Genomic DNA, 21,670 nt, shown 5'->3' with positions numbered 1-21,670 from the left:
ATGGCACACCCACTACAGAAAGTGGGACTAGAACCCATGGCACTACAAACTCTGATGAACTAGTAACTGCTGGGGTGCATCACCATCATAAAATTGGATGGTATCCTGGCAGTGACCCCTTCATTGCCCACTGCTGGCAATCTGCTAATTTGGGCCCCAATGCCAGCTGAAATGAGGTCATCCTCAACTCTCAGCACCAAAGGAGGTAGGTGACAGGAAGAACAAGCCAAGCGATATAACCAATGATGCCATCATTTGCTCCACCACAATTTTTAAGAAGGCTACGATAAGTTATAATTAGAAAGAGCCATCTGTATTTGCATAGCACCTTAAATGTTCCGAAGCTTATCATAACCAATGAAATGCCTTTTGAAGTGTAGTTACTGAGGTGATGCAGATTGTCAATTTGCAAGGCAAGATCCACGAACAGTAATGTGGCTTTAAAATCCGCAATTTTCATATTTTTATTCCTTCTGGATGTTGGCATTGTTGGCTAGACAATTATTGTCCATCTCTAATATCTTGATAGAGCTCCCAAAGAGACCCCAGACGTCATGATATTTTTCATGAGGAGATGCTTGAGCTTTCAAAGATTTGGGATGGATTACATTCTCCCATGGGCCATTTGAAGTGGAGAAAGAGGGGCACAGTTGGGTGGCCTTTCTACCCTCCTTCAACTTGCCAGGAAAGGCAGGGGTGATGCCTTCAGTGTTTGAGCCCTGATCCCATCTGAGATGCCTCCTACCATCATCCCCATACCCACTCTCCACTCCAAGTGATCTTCAACGCTGTCCATTGAAGACTGCTCTTCCTGCAAATCCCATTCCTGAGAATGTCGATGCCAGAATTACCCGGGTTTTCTTCAGTGTGGTGGTAATGTCTGTAGTGTCACAAGTGGCCAGCCAGCCCTCAAGCTGATTGTCTCTTTAAGGGTGCGTCCAAGAGAGGAGCAGGCATTTTGCTACTTCTGGCATTAAATTCTTGCGGCCTGGCTGCCCAGTAACCTATTGTACATATGGGGTGGATATCCAAGCATCCATTAAAATCTAGTTCACAGAAACACACAACCATCTTCTGCTCCTCCATTCTCAGTCAACTTTCACCAAGTGCCCTGGCTACTTCATGCTTTCCTAACTGTCTGTCGGCCCTCAGTGTGGTCCATACAGACACTTCCAAAGTCAAAAAAGCAGAAAGAACAAAGGTAGTCAACCTGCAAGGAGTCAGTTATCTTCTGACCTTGATCCTTTTCTTTCATAAGAGAAAATAAAATTTGTTAAGTCTACCTTTTTAGTCTTTTGTGGGTCCTTGTGGTCCTCTGGTCATAGCAGGGATGAGATCCTATTACAGTAACAAACTATCCACTTCAGCAATTGAGAAAGTTCACCTTTGTTTCAGGATGGAACCAGTGTCACTCAGTACCTTGGATTCTCCATGTAACATTTGGCTTTGCCTCTACAAACTGGCCTGCTTCTTCTCTCATATCACCAAACATCCCTCTAACATTTCTCTTCTCACTCGCTGTTCAACCCTGCCCCTGCCATTCAAATATCCTCTGCTCTTTGAATTCCTTCTCTATCATTGCACACCTTCTGACATTAGATTCTTCCTCTCCCATTGGACTGCCTCTTGTACCATTGGATAGCCCTCTGCCATGTTTTCTGCAGGAGAGTATGAGTGACTGTGGATTGTCTGGAATTATACGTTCCCAAATCTCCAAATCTAGCGTATGTATGCCAATCTTGTCTAGGATAAAGCAGCCTGCTTGATTGGAACCACATCCACAAAGATCCATTCCCTCTACCATCAACACTCAGCAGCAGCAGTGTGTACTCTCTATAAGATATCTACTACCTGCATGTCAGAAATTCACCAAGGCTCTGTCGACAGCATTTTCAAATCATGGATACTATCATCTAGAAGGACAAAGGTTGTCACTGGGCCATAAACATAGAAGTCCATCCCTTACTGCAACATGGATCTATCTACAACAAGTGGGCTGCAGAAGTTCAAGAAGGCAGCTCGCTACCACCTTCTCATGGGTAAGTAGGAATGGACAATAAATGCTGGCTCAGCAAGTGAAGACTATATCCCAAGAAAAAAATAAGAAAAACATAAATTGGACAATAGGAACAATGGTGACAAAATATTTTTTATGTAGCAAGAGTTAGAGTCTAGAGTACAATGGTGGAATGTGAAGAAGGCAACTTCAGTCATGGTTTTCAGAAGACAGCTATCCTAATTGGTGGCACGGTGGCTCAGTGGTTAGCACTGCTGCCTCACAGTGCCAGCAATACAGGTTTGATTCCACCCTTGAGTGACTGTTTGTTTGGAGTTTGCACATTCTCCCTGTATCTGCATGGGTTTCTGCCGGATGCTCCAGTTTCTTTCCACAGTGCAAAGGTGAGCAGGTTAGGTGGATTGGCCATGCTAATTTATCCATTGAGTCCAGGGATGTGCAGGCTAAGTGGGTTAGCCATGGGAAATGCAGAGTTACAGGAATTGGGTGGGAGGGTTGATGTGGACATTTTGGGCTGAATGCCCATCTTCCACATCATAGAGATTCTGTGATCCTAAGAGAAAAATATTTGCAGTGATATAGGGAAAACTACAACGAGATTAATTGTTCTTGTAGAGAGTTGGCATGGACATTGTAGTGGTTGTAATGAGGTCAGTCAGCTGGATTTTATATAATATGAGTTCCCTGATTGGGGTTGTTAATATGGTCTGATCGGGGAACCTTGACTGACAGACAAAAGGGGTAGCGTCAGAGGTACTGCCACTCTGGGAGCTGACTCTGAATGGCGTAGTACTAAAGTCAAGGAGTATTCATGTGTCTTGGTGACAGGATACAGCCTCTGTGCAGTTATTTCAGACATGCTAGGATAAATCACCCCCTTTGGTGGTCCAATCATTCTATGGGAGAAAGCTCACTGAATTCACCTTGGCCCCATCATCTCAATGGACTTTGAATATAAACTCACATTATGTCATGGCAACAGGTCAGAATCCCAGACTACTTACACACATATTAAAGTTTTAAGACTGCAAGACCAAAACAAATAGGAACATGTGCAGGTCCCTCAAGTCTGCTCCACCATTCAATAGGATCATTGCTAATCCAACATGCCTCAGACTGAATTTCCTGTCCTTTATTGCAATATTTGCTTTTAGAAAGAGGACCTACAGCCAGAAGATGACTGTGAATGTAAATTTGGTGACTGTCTGGCAAAGCTCTCGGAGGAACCATGGAAAGTCACACTTGAAAATGCCAAAGAAAATTTAAACAACATTCCTTTACAAGAAGCAATGCAGTTCAAACTGAACTGGACTGAGATCTCCTGTAACAATGGAGATGCAGAAGGGCTGGCTACACCTCTGAGCAGAAAGCCATTTTCACTGGATTATGATTTAAATTGCAGATGCATTTGTGCTTTACACTTATATGAATATACAGAAAGCACATTTTAAAAAACTGTAATTCATTGTGTGTGTTAGTGAAATGGTACTAGTATGGACTAATGTGCTGAGAAGGCCTCAGCTTGAAAACAGCCACTGCTCAACAATAATGTAAGATAACCTTGCTCTGCAGATAAAGAAAGACTCTCTCTCACTCAGATTGCTGGTAGCACAGCGAAGTCACCATCAGAAAGGAAACATGGCAAAAGCCTGCATGCAGAGTTAAGGATCTCAAGATCAACTGCTTTGTAATCAATATCAACATTACCAGCATCATCAAAATTAATAGCCACCGCTTTGCACAAGCTTACTTTTCCAGAGAGGGATCTATGTATCATTGTAAGCATGATCTTTTTACTCGATTCATATATTTCATCCCTTTGTATGTACGTCATGTTTCTTGCATTTAAAAACTAACAAATTCACCCTTTCTTTAATTCAAAAAAACCTGGATAATTTGGCTACTGGTACGTGTATGGAATGAGCTACCAGAGGATGTGGTGGAGGCTGGTACAATTGCAACATTTAAGAGGCATTTGGATGGGCATATGAATAGGAGAGTTTGGAGGGATATGGGCCCGGTGCTGGCAGGTGGGACTAGATTGGGTTGGGATATCTGGTTGGCATGGATGGGTTGGACCGAAGGGTCTGTTTCCATTCTGTACATCTCTATGACTCTATGGCTCTATGACTTTTGGATTGAGAAAAGGTATCCAGGAGGGAATGACACTTTTTAAATTAATCTTGCAGTGACCAACCAAGAGAAGGGTTGAATTAAAAAAAGGGAGTTAGGTCATCCATCCTTACCTGGGTGCATAACCATTGAGGGGCTATCCTTGCAGAATCTAATGAACGTGGGACCTTTATCCAATAATTACAACTAATTCAAATTCTGCTGTGCCACTTTGTACAAGGTGGACTGTGTATTGTCACAATACTGTCTACATTGAGTATAGGAGTTGGGATGTCACATTCCAGTTGTACAGGATATTGGTGAGGCCACTTTTGGAATACCATATATAGTTCTGTTTGCCCTGCTATAGGAAGGATATTATTGAATTGGAGATGGTTCAGAAAATATTTACCATGCTGGGACCAGAGAGTTTGGGTTATAAAGGCAGGCTGGATAGGCTGGGACTTTTCTTCAATGGAGTGTAGGAGTTTGAGGGTGACCTTATAGAGGTGTATAAAATCAAGGGCATAGATAAGGTGAATAGCAAAGGTCGTTGCCTTAGGGTGGGAGCGTTTAAAACAAGGGGGCATATTTTAAGGTGAGAGGAGAAAGATTTAAAAGTGACCTGAGGGGCAACCTTTTCATGCAGAGGGTGGTTGGTATTTGGAATGAACTTCCAGAACAAGTGGTAGATGCAGATACAGTTACAACATTTAAAACGCATTTCAATAGATAAATGAATAGAAAAGGTTTACAGGATTATTGACCAAACTCATTCAAGTGGGACTAGTTTAGTTTGGGAAACTTGGTCGTCATGGACAAATTGGATCGAAGGGTCTGTTTCTGTGCTGTATGACTTGATGACTGTAGGATCTTGGGAAAACCTACATCAATATGTGTGAACTAGGATTTCTTCTCAAGCTTAGCAGTCAAGTTTCTCTGAGTAAATTCACCTCAAGCACCTAACAGTGGTGATGTTGTACTTCATGTAGCATGACTGTCCATAATACGTCGGCAATAAACACCAATTAAAACCTGGTGCAGTGACCACAACCTGCATACAGTCAGCAAATTCCACTTCCCCATTGCTCGGAGTACCCAGGGAAAACAGAGTGTGATAGCAAGAGATACAAAAGCAAAATGAAAAATTAGACTGAAAAAAGGTGGTTGCTGATGAAAAGGTTTCACCAGAGCTCCTGGCCTCTTCGATTTAACACATTTGCACCCTCGCTTTCCATTTAGACCAGCATTATTAAAATCCACTGAATAAAAATGTCATACTCTCTAATATATAACAGTAATATATTTAATGCATCTACCATTCCATCCTTAAGTGTAAACTTACCTGGGGCATGGCTGGTCTACTTAATGAATATACGGTTTGGACAAATGAGCTCAGAATATCAATAACCCAGGCACATTCTGTGTAACATTTTTACTCAAATGATTTGTGGCTCCCCTGCGAGTGTATTCTACGTGAATATGAGTGACCCTTTTCAGTCTGTTGCCATAGATCAGGTGGTGCGATGAAATTGCCTGACAGGAGCCCAAATACATCTGGTTCTCCTAGCTTGAAGCCTTTCAACTCCCGCTGCTTCAGCTAAATGATGATGTTTGCTGGAGAATAATAAACTGTTTTTGCAGCACAAAGGCCACTTTGATGGGCTCTGCTTCTGTTGGGAGTTAAAATGGACAGCATTGAAATGTCAAAGGCAGGGTGGTGGCCTGGGGTAGGGGGTTGGGGAGGGAAGAATCCCTCTTTGTGAATTTACAATTTAACTCCAATGGCTGTAACTGCATGTGGCTGACTGCACACCACTCTGCCGTTCACAGGTCAACTGGCTAGGTGTCAAGGAGACGGTGACATCTTGAGAGATTGTTTTTTATAAGCTCCATAAGATAAATAGCTCATTGTAAAAAGTAAATATTATTCCAGAGCTTTTTAGGCTATGAGTTAAATTCACATACAGGTCAATCATACTTCGAAGTTGAACATTGGAGACTTATGAATAAACCATGCACTGTATCATTGTATCTGTGTGACTGTGAAATCGTATAATCAAGCTCGGTTCTGATGTCACCAAACTGTATCTCATCTACTCTTAAGCTTCAGCAACAGATATAGATCAGATCTACAATAACTTGACTTTATGATAAATACATACAGCACAGGCTTTGTATAACAATTCATCACATCCTCATGACATACCGAAGCTAATTTACTGGCAAGCTCATGAATTATTTTTGCTGTGACCCTGCCAGTAACTCATCTCTTGACTCATAAGAACAAAATGTATAGGAGCAAAAGTCGACCATTTGGCCCATCAAGTCTGTTCTGCCATTTGGTCAGGGCTGATATGTTTCTCAAACCCATTCTCTTGCCATCTCTCTGTAACCCTTGGTCCCCTTTCTAATCAAGAATCTGTCTATCTTTGTCTTAAATACACTCAATGACTTGGCCTCTGTATTCCTCTGCAACAATGAGTTCCATAGACTCAAAACTCTACACATCTCAGTTTTAAAGGGGTCATCCTATCACTCTGAGGCTGTACTAATGGAAACATCTTTTTCACACACATTCTGTCCAGGCCTCTCAGTATTATGCAAGTTTCAATCAGATCCCCCCTAATCCTTCTAAACTCCATTGAGTATAAACCCAGAGTCCTCAACCACTCCTCATGTAATAAGAACTTCATCCCTGGGATCATTCTTGTAAACCTCCCTGGACCCCCTCCAATGCCAATACATCCTTCCTTAGAAAGGGGCCCAAAACTGCTCACAATAATCCAAATGTGATCTGACCAGAGCCTTATACAACCTCATTTGTACATCTCTACTGTTGTATTCTAGCCCTTTTGAAGTAAATGCTGATATTGCATTTGTGTTCCTAAATGCCAACTCAACCTGCATGTCAACCTTAAGACAATCCTGAATCAGGGCTCCTAATTCCCTTTCTGCTTCAGATTTCTGAAACTTTCCCCATTTAGAAAATAGTCTACATCTCTATTCTTCCAACCAAAGTGCATAACCTCACACTTTCTCACATTGTATTCCATCTGCTACTCCTTTGCCCACTTCCAAGTCCTACTGCAGACTCCCTGCATCCTCAATACTACCTGTCACTTCACCTATCAGTGTGCCATCTGCAAAATTAGTAACAATGTTCTCAGTTCCAGCATCCAATGCATAGTTGTGGTCCCAACACTCCCTGCAGAACTGCATCGGACTGACATTCTGAAAAAGATTCCTTTATCCTCAGTCTCTGTCTATTCTAATCAGCCAATCCTCTCTCTTCTGCCTGCCACCCTCTGAAACACGGTGTTACATTAACCATTTTCCAGTCCTCTGGGACCCTCCCAGACTCCAGTGATCCCTGAAAGATAGCCACCAATGCCTATACGATGTCCTCAGTTATCTCCTTTAGATCTCTTGGGTGTAGTCCATCTGTTCTGGATAGTTTATCCACTTTCAGACATTTTAGCTTCCCTAACGCCTTCTCCTCAATGATGTTCACTACACTCACCTCTGCGTCCTGACTCTCTTGAAGTTCTGGTATGCTACTGGTGTTTCCACTGTGAAGACTGATGCAAAGTACTTAGCTAGTTCCTCCAAAATTACTTTGTCCCCCATTACTACTTTTCCACACTTAGTTTCCAGCGGTCCAATGTTCACTCTTTCTACTCTCTTAGTTTTTAGATAGATTTAAAAAAGCTCTTGCTATCTTCTTTTATTATGCTAGCAAGGTTATCCCCATATTTCATCTTCACACCCCATTTACCTTTTTATTTTGAAGATGACACCAAAATTGGAGGAGTAGTGGAAGTTACCTCAGAGTACATTGGGATCTCGACCAGATGGACCAATGGGCTGAGGAGTTGCAGATGGAGTTTAGAGTCATAGATAAATGTGAGGTGCTGCATTTTAGAAAGGCACACTTCTTATACACTTAAGGGAGTGTTGCTGAACAAAGAGACCTTGGAGTGCAGGTTCATAGCTCCTTGAAAGTGGAGTCACAGGTAGATAGGATAGTGAAGAAGGCATTTGGTATGCTTTCTTTTATTGATCAGGGTATTGCGTAAAGGAGTTGGGAGGTCATATTGCAGCTGTGCAGGACATTGGTTAGGCCACTGTTGGAATGTTGTATGCAATTCTGTTCTCCCTCCTTGGAAAGATGCTGTGAAACTTGAAAGGGTTCAGAAAGGATTTACAAGGATGTCGCCAGAGTTAGAGGATTTGAGCTATAGGGAGAGGCTGAATAGGCTGGGGCTGCTCTCCCTGGAGCATCGGAGACTAAGGGATGACCTTATAGAGGTTTATAAAATCATGAGGAGCATGGATAGAATAAATAGACAAAGTCTTTTCCCTGGAGTGGGTTGGGTGGAGGGGTGATCGAGCACTAGAGGGCATAGGTTTAGGGTGAGAAGGGAAAGATATAAAAGGGACCTAAGGGGCAACATTTTCATGCAGAGGGTGGTGCATGTATGGAATGAGCCATCAGAGGAAATGGTGGAGGCTGGTACAAGTGCAACACTTAAAAGGCATCTGGATGGGTATATGAATATGAATGGCTTTGAGGGATATGGGCCAAGTGCTGGCAAATGGGACTGGATTAGGTTAGGATATATGGTCGACATGGACGAGTTGGACTGAAGGTTTGTTCCTGTGCTGTACATCTCTATGACACTGCTGATTTTTAAAGGCTTCCCAATTCTCTGTCTTCCCACTAAACTTCCCACATTCTGCGGTTTTCCTTTTACATGTCCCTGAGTTCCCTTGTCAGCCATGGTTGCCTCATCCTCCCTTTAGGATTCTTCTCCTTCAGATGAATATCTGCTGTGTTTTCCAAATTGCCCCTAGAAACCCCTGCCATTTTTGCTCCTTTGTCTTCTCTGATAGGTTCCCCTTCCAGTTAACTCTGGTCAGCTCCTCCCTCCTGTCTTTGTAGATACCTTTACCCATACAGCTGACTACAGCTTCTGCCTCTCAAACTGCAGTGCAAATTCTATCAGAATAGGGCCACGGCCCCCTTTGAGGTTTCTTCGCCTTAAGCTCTCTAATCAAGTCTGCCTCATTATACATCACCAAATCCAGAAACGCCTGTTTCCTAGTAGGCCCTATCACAAGTAGCTCCAAAAATGCATCTTGTAGACATTGCAAGAATTCCTTGTCTTGAGATCCACCACCAGCCAGATTTTCCCAGTCCACCTGTATATTGAATTCCCATGATTATTGTAGTAGCGCCTTTCTTATATGCCTTTTTAATCTCCTGATTTGTTTTCTTTCTCACATCCTGACTACTGTTAGGGAGGCCTGTATATAAATCCCATAAATCCCTTTGCAGTTCCTCAATTCTACCCAAACAGATTCTACTCTTTCCAGCCCTATATCACATCTTGCTATTGATTTAATTCTATTTCTCACTAACAATGCAACCCCTCTGACCACCTCCTTGTCCTTTTGATAGAACATCTATCCTTGGATATTTAATTCCCAGCCCTAAAATCCTTGCATCCATGTTGCTGTGAGATCCATAACATCATTCCTGCCAATTTCAATCTGCACTACAGGCTTACTTAGCTTGTTTCGTATACTACAGGCATTTAAAACAATAGCCTCAGTCCTGCATTGACTGTTAGTTTTCTCATTGTTGTCCCTTATTTACCGTGCCTGAAGTTAGATTCCACATTCTCTATCCCATTGCTTGTTCTGAAAATTTTAATAATCTCTACTGAGCCTTCACCCTTTTAACATTTTACATAGGACCATAAGACCGTAAGAACGAGGAGCAAGAGTAGGTCGTCCGGCCTTCAAGCCTGCTCCGCCATTCAATAAGATCATGGCTGATCTTTTCATGGACTTAGATCCACTTACCTGCGTTTTCACCATGTCATTTAATTCCTTTATTGTTCAAACCAAAACCTATCTTAGCTTTAAAAACATTTACTGAAATAGCGTCAACCACTTCCCTGGGCAAGGGATTCCATAGATTACCAACCCTCTGGGAGAAGAAATTCATTCTCAATTCAGTCCTAAATCTGCTCCCTCTAATCTTCAGGCTATGCCTGCTTGTCCTAGTTTTACCTGCCAGAGAAACATCCTATCTGTTTCTATTTTGTCTATTCCCTTGATAATTTTAGATGTTTCTATAACATTTCCCCTCATTCTTCTGAATTCCAATGAATATAATCCCAATCTACTCAGCCTCTCCTCATAAGTCTCTACCTCAACTCTGTAATCAACCTAGTGAACCTCCTTTGTACCCCCTCCAGTGCTAATATATCCTTTCTCAAGTAAGGAGACCAAAACTGCATACAGTACACCAGGTGTGGCCTTACCAGCACCTTGTACAGCTGTAACATTACCACTCTGCTTTTAAACTCAACCCCTTTAGCAATGAAGGACAAAATTCCATTTGCCTTCCTAATTACTTGTACCTGCAGACCAAGCTTCGGTGATTCATGCACAAGAACACCCAAGACCCTCTGCAAATCAGCATGGTGCAATTTTTTACCATTCAAGTAATAATCTTTTTTACTGTTACTCTAATCAAAATGTATGACTTCACATTTATTTACATTGTATTCCATCTGCTGGAGCATTGCCCACTCACTCAATGTGTATATGGAAAATGTATCCATAATTTTCCGTGCAGCTGAACCCATCCCCCTCTATTATTCACCACTTATTTCACCCACAAGGTACGAGTCAGGGGGTGATGGATTACTCCCCACTTGCTTGGATATAACAACACTCAAGAAGCATGAGACCATCCAGAACAAAGCAGCCCACCCAATTGGCACCACATCCACTCCCTTTACCACCAACAGTAGCAGCAGTGTGTACTATCTACAGAATGCATTGCAGGAATATATCAAAGATCCTCAGACAGCACCTTCCAAATCCATGGCCACTTCCATCTGGAAGGACAAGGTCAGCAGATACCTGGGAACATGTAGGGTTTCCTCCAAGTCACTCACTATCCTGACTTGCAAATATATCATCGTTCCTTCATTGTTGCTGGGGCAAAATCTTGGAATTCCCTCCCTAAGGACATTGTGGGTCTACCTACAGCACATGGACCTGCAATTCAAGAAGGCAGCTCACCACCACCTTCTCAAGGGCAACTAGGTACGGGCAATAAACTCTGCTCAGTTAGAGACACCCAAATCCTGTGAGTGAATAGACGAAATTGTCTGCTCTTTCCCAATACCTCTCACACTCTCTCTGAGTTCACTTTGCATATGAGGTTTACTTTAGGAAACAGTGAAAGATCCTTGCTTTTAAAATCTAAAAGACAGCAGCCTTCTGAGAACTGCACAAAGCTTTCTACCTCGATTCCAAGTCTAAATCCTAGAAAAGAGCTAATGTGTGGGCTTTAAAGAAGTTAGTTTTAATTGGCTGGCCAGTTCATGGGGTGGGGATGGGAAGGATTTCTCCCCGAAGTTGCTGGGGTTAGGTGGGAAAATATTGAATCTGTCACCCATTTAATCTCGATGATGCACAGTATCAAGGTTCCAGCTTTAGCACTGATCTCAGCCTGGCCAACAGCGAAGGAACACAGCAATAGATTTTGAGAAACAAAAGCATGTGTTCTCTTCCTGGTGGGCATACAGCATCCTAGGAGTTTAAACACTGGGTCAAGAAGGGACATCTTTTAAAGTGGACTAGCCTCTCATTGTTCACCGTTCAGACTCACACATAAGTAATGAACATTTGAATGTGGCACCAGGGGATTGTTTCAGCTCATTGTCCCACTGTGGTAGCAAGGCTAATACTTTTGAAGAGAAGAACATTGAAAAAGAAGACAAATGTAGGTCCCTTGCAAATTGAGATTGGGTACATAAAAGTGGGGGTCAAAGAGATGGCAAACTAATATATATTTTTGTCTTCATAAAGGAGGAGACAAATAACATTTCAAAAATGTTGGGGGATACAGAGTCTGGTGAGGGTCAGGGCTGAAAGAAATCAAATTTGTAGGGAAATGGATTTGGGGAAATTGATGGGATTAAAGGCTGAATAATCCCCAGGGCCTGATAATCTACATATTGACAGCAAGAGAATTTGAGACCTGGATCAGGGATGTTTTGCTGCAATTATCCAGGGCCTCGGTGAGATTATACCTGCAGAATTATGTGCTGTTTTGGTCTCCTTACCTGAGGAAGGCTGTTCTGGCGATGGAGGGAGTTCAACAAAGTTTACCAGACTGATTCCTGGGATGGCACAACTGATAAACAAAGAGAGATTGGATTGATTAGGATTATATTCACTGGAACTGAGAAAAATGGAGGGAGGCTATCTGAGCATTGCAATCCAATGCTGACCAATAGCCATCCCTCAACCAACTTCTGCAAATTAGATTATCGATCCATTAGGAAATTGCTCTTTGTGGGATCTTACCCTGTATGACTATTTCCTTTTTTACAACATTTCAAAAGGCTCTTTGAAATGTTTGTTACCTGTGATAAGTACAAAGTAAAGACACATCATTTCTTGCCATTGCTGATATTCAGAGACTGAATTGGACTAGCCACATAAACACAATGATAACAAGAACAGGTGAGAGGCTCGGTATATTGCTGACTTCACAAAGCCTATCCATCATCTACAAGGTACAAGTGCAGGAGTGTGATGGAATACTCCCCACTTGCCTGGATGAGTGCAGCACCAACAATACGAGCTTGACACCATTCTGGACAAAGCGGTCCACTTGGTTGGCACCACATCCAAAGTAGGCAGAGGTGGGTATACAGATGCTGGAGATTAGAGTCAAGATTAGAGTGGTGCTGGAAAAACACAGCAGGTCAGGCAGCATCTGAGGAACGGGAAAAATTGATGTTTCAGGCCAAAGCTCCCATTCCTGATGAAGGGCTTTGCGCAGTAGCATCATTGTGTACTATCTATAAGGTGTACTGTGGAAATTCATGAAGGTTCCTCAGACAGCACCTTCCAAGTGCAAATTACTACCACCTAGAAGGACAAGGGCTGCAGCTACACGGGGACACTACCACTTGCAAGTTCCCCTCCCAGCTACTCACTATCCTGGCTTGGAAATATCTTACCATTCACTTGCTGTCACTGAGTCAAAATCCTGAAACTCTCTTTTCAATGATAGCGTGGTCAACCTACACCAAGTGGACAGCACCACCTTCACAGGGCAACCAGAGACAGGCAATAAATGCTGGCCAGCCGGTGACAACCACATTCTGTGAATTTACATTAAAAAGTGCCCGACAAATCATGCAAATTAACTTAGATTATCCATACTATTGTCTTCTGCCTTTCCTGTTCCTTTCTAAGCTCCTAACAATATTTGTCAAATAATACCATTGCTGCCTACTGCACAGTATTTCATGAAGGTGACATAGGTCTTAACTGCTGTTTAACAATAGCTTGTATTGCATCCTTTCAAGAAGGCCAGCTGAAGGAAGCACCATTAATGGTCTAAATATGGGATCCTAGCAGTGGGAGTCCAACTGCCAGGGAGCTGCTAGCCAGTATGAAGCCAGCAGCTGACCGTTGTTCAGTAGTGTCATGGGAGCAGTTGCTGCTGGTCATACACCCATTCAGGATCACCACGGGACCTGGACCACAACTGGGTCATTGTGGGATAGGGTCATTGGGTGGCTAGTCAATGGGCACAGCCTTCCCTGAAGTCAGGTCTCTCAATCAGGTACAAATCAAGGAGGCGGAGCACGTATGATCCAAACACAGGATGCAAGATCTCCCATCCTATGAAGGTGCAGGATGTTGTGACTGGAATGGCCTATGTTGATGACAATCACATTGAGTGTCTTTGAACGTAGGAATTCTGTGAAAGCCGGAAAGCAAGTCCACCAGAGCTTGATTTTCCTGCATGTTTCCCTGTCCACCATCAAATGGATAGCAGCAGCAGGTGAGGCTCATATGTCCACATTAAGTGCCCATTCAAGAACTACAATTAGTGCAGCTCCATCAACGAGCGTTACCATCCCTGATCTAATTGGAGCAAAGATGGGAATATGGCAGGTGATAGTCTGCCAGCTTCCTGCCCAGTTAAATGCCCACACCAGCAAATTTACCTCAGGAGGGCATTAGTCCATGAAATACACCACATCGTCTCCAGTAAACATGAAATGTTTTCCATCTACAACAGAATTGGCACTCATTGCAACATAATATTTTACAATATATAATGACTGCAATTTTTCAAGAACGGATATGTTTCTGTGATCCAGCCCAGCTCCTTCCTTTTCCATGCCATGTAACTGAGCGATCACAGACATGTGAGAACAGTAAGGGATCCCTTTGACCTTGTGTACCTGTGTGGCTGCTGACTGTGGATTGAAACCATCTATAATATCATTTATGACACTTTGTTGCTCTTGCCTTAATACCTTCTCATTTCATTTTATTTCAATTGTTTATGTAATCCCCCATAAATACTTAGATTGAACCAAGTTTAAAAGCTAGCCTATTAAATCTTGATCTGCAAAATAAATCTTCCAAACTCCCCTTTTCGGCTCTACTTGTAAATTCATGCCCTCCCACTTATTAAACGACATATCAGTGAAATTCATTTTTTGGCAATTGCTCTTTGAAGCTTTATGAAGATATCTATCACTACCCCTTTAACTCTCACATCTCCGGTGAATACAAATCCAATATTACTCATCTCTCATCTTAACTGAATCTTCTCACCCTGGCACCAAAGCCCAGTATGGAAGGTAAGGAGCACATACTCATTACCATCCAGAAGTTTGCCTCTCGCCCGGTTATTAACGACTAAAAGATAATTACTGTTCAGTGGCTAACCTGGAACAGTTGTTTGTCATTTTGAACATGTAAATAATAAGCCTAGCAGAGTTTGAAAGCCTCTTCTGGAATATTGGTTCATCCTGAGGCAGACAGCATCAGTGCCACCTAATCATTCTTAGTAAAGCACTGACTGCTGGCTCTGGATCCTATTTGGTTTCACTCATTGCTCTCCTTTGCAGTCTTCCCCACTTTCCCCATGAGGCAGAGGGACAAACTAGTCGATAAACAATAACAATCCAAGATGGAGGACGGGAATGTTTTCTGGCTATAACAGCTGCTCCTTTTTTTGAGGTACTTTAGGTGCAGTAGGTGATTTCCTCGAATTCCAGGAGCAGCAATTACTGCATCATTTGCTGTTGCATTGTTTTGGAACTTTGGGGAAAAAAAGTCAGAACAACAGCAGTTTTAAAAGGGAGAAGAACAGACAAAGGAAGCACATGGTGAGGTCATTGCAGGAGAGAGAGAGAGAGAGAGAAACCGCACAGTTACTGCCTTTGCTGTTTGAATTCGTGTATCACTGGACATCTGAGTGCATCTGGGAAAATGATCAAACAGTGAAATTCACAACTGATCTTGGAGGAACTGTTGGGCGAAGTTCACAGCCCAGAATCAGAGAAGTTAAGCGTTGTTTTAAGTGTGGTCCACAGAGAATCTGCAGTAGTGAGTAGAGTAGGTTCTTTCTTGATTATATGTTTTTTGGAGATATGTCTCTTAATTTAACTTAAAATATAAGCCATAGCTATTAATTTAACCTGGGGCAGTGTTTAGTAGAGGAATAAGACAGTGTTATTTTCTGAGTCTGTAGATTGTGAAGGAGCAAAAATGGCCCTTAATAGAGTGATATGTACTTCTTGTCAGATGTGGGAGTTTAAAGAGAGTTTAAGGGTTACTGCGGATTATATCTCCCATAAATGCTGCTGGCTGCGAATTTTATCAGATCGAATGGATCGGTTGGAGAGACGGGTAGAAGCAATGAGGACTTTGCAACAGCAACAGTATGTGATGGATGGCAGTTATAGGAAGGGGGAAAGTCTCAGATACAGTCACATAGATGGGTTAACTCCAGGAAAGGTAAGAGAGGTATGCAGCTAGGCAGGAGTCTTTTGTGGATATATCCATTTCAAACAGGTATGCTGTTTTGGAAAATGTAGGGGGTGATGGATTCTCAGGGGACCGTAGCACAAACAGCCAAGTTTCTGGTATTGAGACTGGCTCTAATGCAATGAGGAGTACGTCGGGTTCCAAGAGATCAATTGTGTTAGGGGATTCTCTAGTCCGAGGTACAGACAGACATTTCTGTGGCCAGCAGCGAAAAAGCAGAATGGTGTGTTACTTCACTGGTGCCAGAATCAAGGATGTCTCAGAGAGGGTGCAGAATGTTCTCACGGGGGAGAGGGGCCAGCAGGACGTCATTGTCCACATTGGAACAAACAACATAGGAAAGGAAAAGGTTGAGATTCTGAAGGGAGATTACAGAGAGTTAGGCAGGTATTTAAAAAGGAGGTCCTCGAGAGTAGTAATGTCTGGATTACTCCCAGTGCTACGAGGTAGTGAGGGCAGGAATAGGAGGATAGAGCAGATGAATGCATGGCTGAGGAACTGGTGTATGGAGGAAGGATTCACATTTTTGGATCATTGGAATTTCTTTTGGGGTAGAAGTGACCTGTACAAGAAGGACCTAAATTGGAAGGGGACTAATATACTGTCAGGGAAATTTGCTAGAGCTGCTTGGGAGAATTTAAATAGGAAGGTGGGGTGTGGGACCCAGGGAGATAGTGAGGAAAGAGATCAACCTGAGACTGGTACAGTTGAGAACGGAAACGAGTCAAACAGTCAGGGCTGGTAGGGACATGGTAGGACTAATAAATTAAACTGCATTTATTTGAATGCAAGGGGCCTAACAGGGAAGGTAGATGAACTCAGGGCATGGTCAGGAACATGGGACTGGGATATCACAGCAATTACAGAAACATGGTTCAGGGATGGGCAGAACTGGCAGTTAAATGTTCCAGGATACAAATGCTACAGGAAGGATAGAAAGGGAGGCAAGAGAGAAGGGGGAGTGGCATTTTTGATAAGAGATAGCATTACAGCTATGCTGAGGGAGGATATTCCCGGAAATACGTCCAGGGAGGTTATTTGGATGGAACTGAGAAATAAGAAAGGGATGATCACCTTATTGGGATTGTATTATAGACCCCCTAATAGTCAGAGGGAAATTGAAAACAAACTTGTAAGGAGATCTCAGCTATCTGTAGGAAAAATAGGGTGGTTATGGTAGGGGATTTTAACTTTCTAAACACAGACTGGCACTGCCATGGTGTAAAGGGTTTAGATGGAGAGGAATTTGTTAAGTGTGTACAAGACTATTTTCTGATTCAGTATGTGGATGTACCTACTAGAGAAGGCTCAAAACTTGACCTACTCTTGGGGAAATAAGGCAGGGCAGGTGACTGAGGTGTCAGTGGGGGAGCACTTTGGGGCCAGCGACTATAATTCTATTAGATTTAAAATAATGATGGAAAAGGATAGACCAGATCTAAAAGTTGAAGTTCTAAATTGGAGAAAGGCCAATTTTGACGGTATTAGGCAAGAATGTTTGAAAGCTGATTGGAGGCAGATGTTCGCAGGTAAAGGGACGGCTGGAAAATGGGAAGCCTTCAGAAATGAGATAACGAGAATCCAGAGAAAGATATTCCTGTTAGGGTGAAAGGGAAGGCTGGCAGGTATAGGGAATGCTGGATGACAAAAGAAATTGAGGGTTTGATTAAGAAAAAGAAGGAAGTACATGTAAGGTATAGACAGGATAGATCGAGTGAATTCTTAGAAGAGTATAAAGGAAGTAGGAGTATACTTAAGAGGGAAATCAGGAGGGCAAAAAGGGGACATGAGATAGCTTTGACAAATAGAATTAAGGAGAATCCAAAGAGTTTTTACAATACATTAAGGACAAAAGGATAATTAGGGAGAGAATAGAGCCCCTCAAAGCTCATCAAGGCGGCCTTTGTGTGGAGCCGCAGAAAGTGGGGGAGATACTAAATGAGTATTTTGCATCAGTTTTTACTGTGGAAAAGGATATGAAAGATATAGACTGTCAGGAAATAGATGGTGACATCTTGCAAAATGTCCAGATTACAGAGGAGGAAGTGCTGGATGTCTTGAGACGCATAAAGGTGGATAAATCCCCAGGACCTGATCAGGTGTACCCAAGAACTCTGTGGGAAGTTAGAGAAGTAATTGCTGGGCCTCTTGCTGAAATATTTGTATCATCGATAGTCACAGGTGAGGTGCCGGAAGACTGGAGGTTGGCTAACGTGATGCCACTGTTTAAGAAAGGTGGTAAGGACAAGCCAGGGAACTATAGACCGGTGAGCCTGGCGTCAGTGGTGGGCAAGTTGTTGGAGGGAATCCTGAAGGACAGGATGTACATGTGTTTGGAAAGGCAAGGACTGATTAGGGATAGTCAACATGGTTTTGTGCGTTGGAAATCATGTATCACAAACTTGATTGAGTTTTTTGAGGAAGTAACAAAGAGGATTGATGAGGGCAAAGCAGTTGATGTGGTCTATATGCACTTCAGTAAGGGGTTCGACAAGGTTCCCCATGGGAGACTGGTTAGCAAGGTTAGATCTCACGGAATACAGGGAGAACTAGTCATTTGGATTCAGAACTGGCTCAAAGCTAGAAGATAGAGGGTGGTGGTGGAAGATTGTTTTTCAGACTGGGGACCTGTGACCAGTGGAGTGCCACAAGAATCGGTGCTGAGTCCTCTATTTTTCGTCATTTACATAAATGATTTGGATGCGAGCATAAGAGGAACAGTTAGTGAGTTTGCAGATGACACCAAAATTGGAAGTGTAGTGGACAGTGAAGAGTCCAACAGGATCTGGACCAGATGGGCCAATGGGCTGAGAAGTGGCAGATCAATTCAGGTAAATGCGAGGTGCTGCATTTTGGGAAAGCAAATCTTAGCAGGACTTATACACTTAATGGTAAGGTCCTAGGGAGTGTTGCTGAACAAAGGGACCTTGGAGTGCAGGTTCATAGCTCCTTGAAAGTGGAGTTGCAGGTAGATAGGATAGTGAAGAAAGCTTTTGGTATGCTTTCCTTTATTGGTCAGAGTATTGAGTACAGGAGTTGGGAAGTCATGTTACAGCTGTACAGGACATTGGTTAGGGCACTGTTGGAATATTGCTGCAATTCTGGTCTCCTTCCCATCGGAAAGATGTTGTGAAACTTGAAAGGGTTCAGAAAAGATTTACAAGGATGTTGCCAAGGTTGGAGCATTTGAGCTATAGGCAGAGGCTTAACAGGCTGGGGCTGTTTTCCCTGGAGCTTTGGAGGCAAATGGGTGACCTTTACAAAATTATGAGGGGCATGGATTTGGTGAATAGGCAAAGTCTTTTCCCTGGGGTGGGGGAGTCCAGAACTGGAGGGCATAGGTTTAGGGTGAGAGGGGAAAGATATAAAAGAGTCCTAAGGGGCAACCTTTTCATGCAGAGGGTGGTAGGTGAATGGAATGAGCTGCCGGAGGAGTTGTGGAGGCCTGTACAATTGCAACATTTAAGAGGCATTTGGATGGGTATATGAATAGGAAGGATTTGGAGGGATATGGGCCGAGTGCTGGCAGGTGGGACTAGATTGGGTTGGGATATCTGGTTGGCATGTTCGGGTTGGACCGAAGAGTCTGTTTCCATGCTGTACATCTCTGTGACTCTATGACTCTAACACTTACAAATTGAACACACTGATTGGACTGGAATTCCATTTTGAAGTATATAAGATAAGTCAGGCTAGTATGTGTCATTTCTTTTCCTTTCTGGGTAACTTGACAGCCGCTGCATCACCAAAGGTCTGAATCCTTAGATGTCTGGCAGGCAAGCTGTCTGTTCCAAGCAGCAACATCCCTGCTGGATGTAAGTCAGACCTACCTAGGGTGGCATGATAGATCAGTGGTTAGCTCTGCTACCTCACAGCATCAGAGTCCCAGGTTCAATCCCACTCTCTGGCGACTGTTTATGTGGAGTTTGCACATTCTCCCCATGTCTGTGTGGGTTTCCTCCTGCAGTCCAAAGATGTGCAGGTTAGATGGAATGGCCATAGTGTTCAGGGATCTCCAGGCTAGGTGGATTAGCCATGGAAAATGCAGGGTTACAGGAATAGGGTGATAGGTCCCTTTGGAGGTTTGGTGTAGACTCAATGGAGCAAATGGCCTGCTTCCACACTGGAGAGTTTCCATGATTCTAAAGTCAGGACCACCTCTGGCCTCACAGTGAAGGGACAGGGATTATATTGTCCAAAATCTGTGTCCCAACTTTGTAAACCAGCTAATCTACATTGCAACCTTTTAGTACTCTCATGAAGTATCAGACATGGATCATTTAGCTGTCCTTTCTGTCCCTGAGTCTGAAAGTTGTGTGAGCAAGTGTGGATGGATCTTGATGTTTCTATCCATTTTGCATTCTTTCCCACACCCTATAAGATAACCTGGAGGATTGGAGTAAGGTATAGTGACTTATGTGGAATGTCAATGGGCAATTTAGATTAGATTCCCTACAGTCCGTCGGCCCATCAAGTCCACACTGACCCTCCGAAAAGTAACCCACCCAGACCCACTTCCCTCTGACTATTACACCTAACACTATCATGCTGCCCCAGTGACAATTTACCAATCTCTGCAGGTTTAATGTCAACATCATGTTTCATCAAAGTTAAAATTAACAGTTGATACAGTACATTTCACTTGATTTTGGTGATTCTAATGATCACTTGGTTAAATGCAATAATAACAAACAACTTGATGAATTCTAAGTATTATAAATCTATAAGTGGCGATGGTAGGCGGTCGGAGGCTGGCAGGAAACCATCAGGGGTGATGGTACTAAACATTCAGCATGTCCCTAGAATGTGGAGATCAATGAGATTTTTGCTGAACCAAATGTTCCTTATGTTGCAAGTTCCATAAACAATGTGTCACAGGACAGCGTTGCCTCTGTCTAGAAGGATTGAACGTGCTTCCTGCTTGTAGCTTCCATTTCAGGCTAACTGCCTCTAGCTTCAGTGATGAACTTTCTACAAACAGTGTTGTAATATCAACAGATGCCACTGAGAGCTACAAGAGGTTGTAACAATTACAAATAAACCAGGTTCAAATGAAATGTCATCACCGGGTTCAAATGAAATGTACCTTTGAACTGCTACAAAGCCTGTAAATGCTAAAATCTTTCTTCTTTCCCAAATAAAGCCTCAGGTGCCTTAAAACGAAACTGTGGGGCTGCCAGGTTATAGCAGCTGGGAAAGAAAACCACTGAACCCATCACACAGCTGACTGCACACTGACCCTTTTAGGCTGTGGCTGGACACTAAGTGTTACAAAGCAATGCAATAGTTGCCAAATTAAATGGTAGAGTAAAGAACATTGGTCCCAACATGCCAACATAACTATGTCTCTTAAACTACCTTCTTAGAACTCTTGTGACTCGCTTTGTTTTCTCTCAATAATAGCATTAAACATCTCTTCAGTGGGTCTTGCTAACTGCACATGGGAACAAAGTTCACACCACTGGACACCTCCCCTAACTGGAAAATTAGGGGTACGTGTGGCAATGACCAACTGGTGCACATGACTTGTGACCGTCTTAACATCAGACTTTGAACAATTACAGGCTACACTCCTGTGATCTGGGTTTGAATCAAAGTGGCTGGGGAGTTAACGAGGCTTATTCATGGCACTTTGCGACATGGTAT

At 42.9% G+C, this 21,670-nt stretch overlaps 1 long non-coding RNA gene across 1 annotated transcript in view; it reads right to left on the bottom strand.

Moving 5' to 3' along the window:
• LOC148152227 (uncharacterized) overlaps nt 1-21,670 on the bottom strand; it is a 106,239-nt gene that overhangs the window by 13,283 nt on the left and 71,286 nt on the right. The window contains exon 3 of the long non-coding RNA XR_015759532.1: nt 12,283-12,353. This is a non-coding gene — a long non-coding RNA (uncharacterized LOC148152227). The remainder of the gene's footprint in view (nt 1-12,282; nt 12,354-21,670) is intronic.

The sequence above is a fragment of the Chiloscyllium plagiosum genome, unplaced genomic scaffold, assembly GCF_037043375.1.
Source record: "Chiloscyllium plagiosum isolate Xiang-an unplaced genomic scaffold, Cpla_swu_hap1 HiC_scaffold_1, whole genome shotgun sequence".
In the NCBI taxonomy this organism is placed as follows: Eukaryota; Metazoa; Chordata; class Chondrichthyes; order Orectolobiformes; family Hemiscylliidae; genus Chiloscyllium; species Chiloscyllium plagiosum.
The sequence above is the reverse complement of the archived record's forward strand: the minus strand, read 5'-3'. Positions and strand labels throughout refer to the sequence as shown.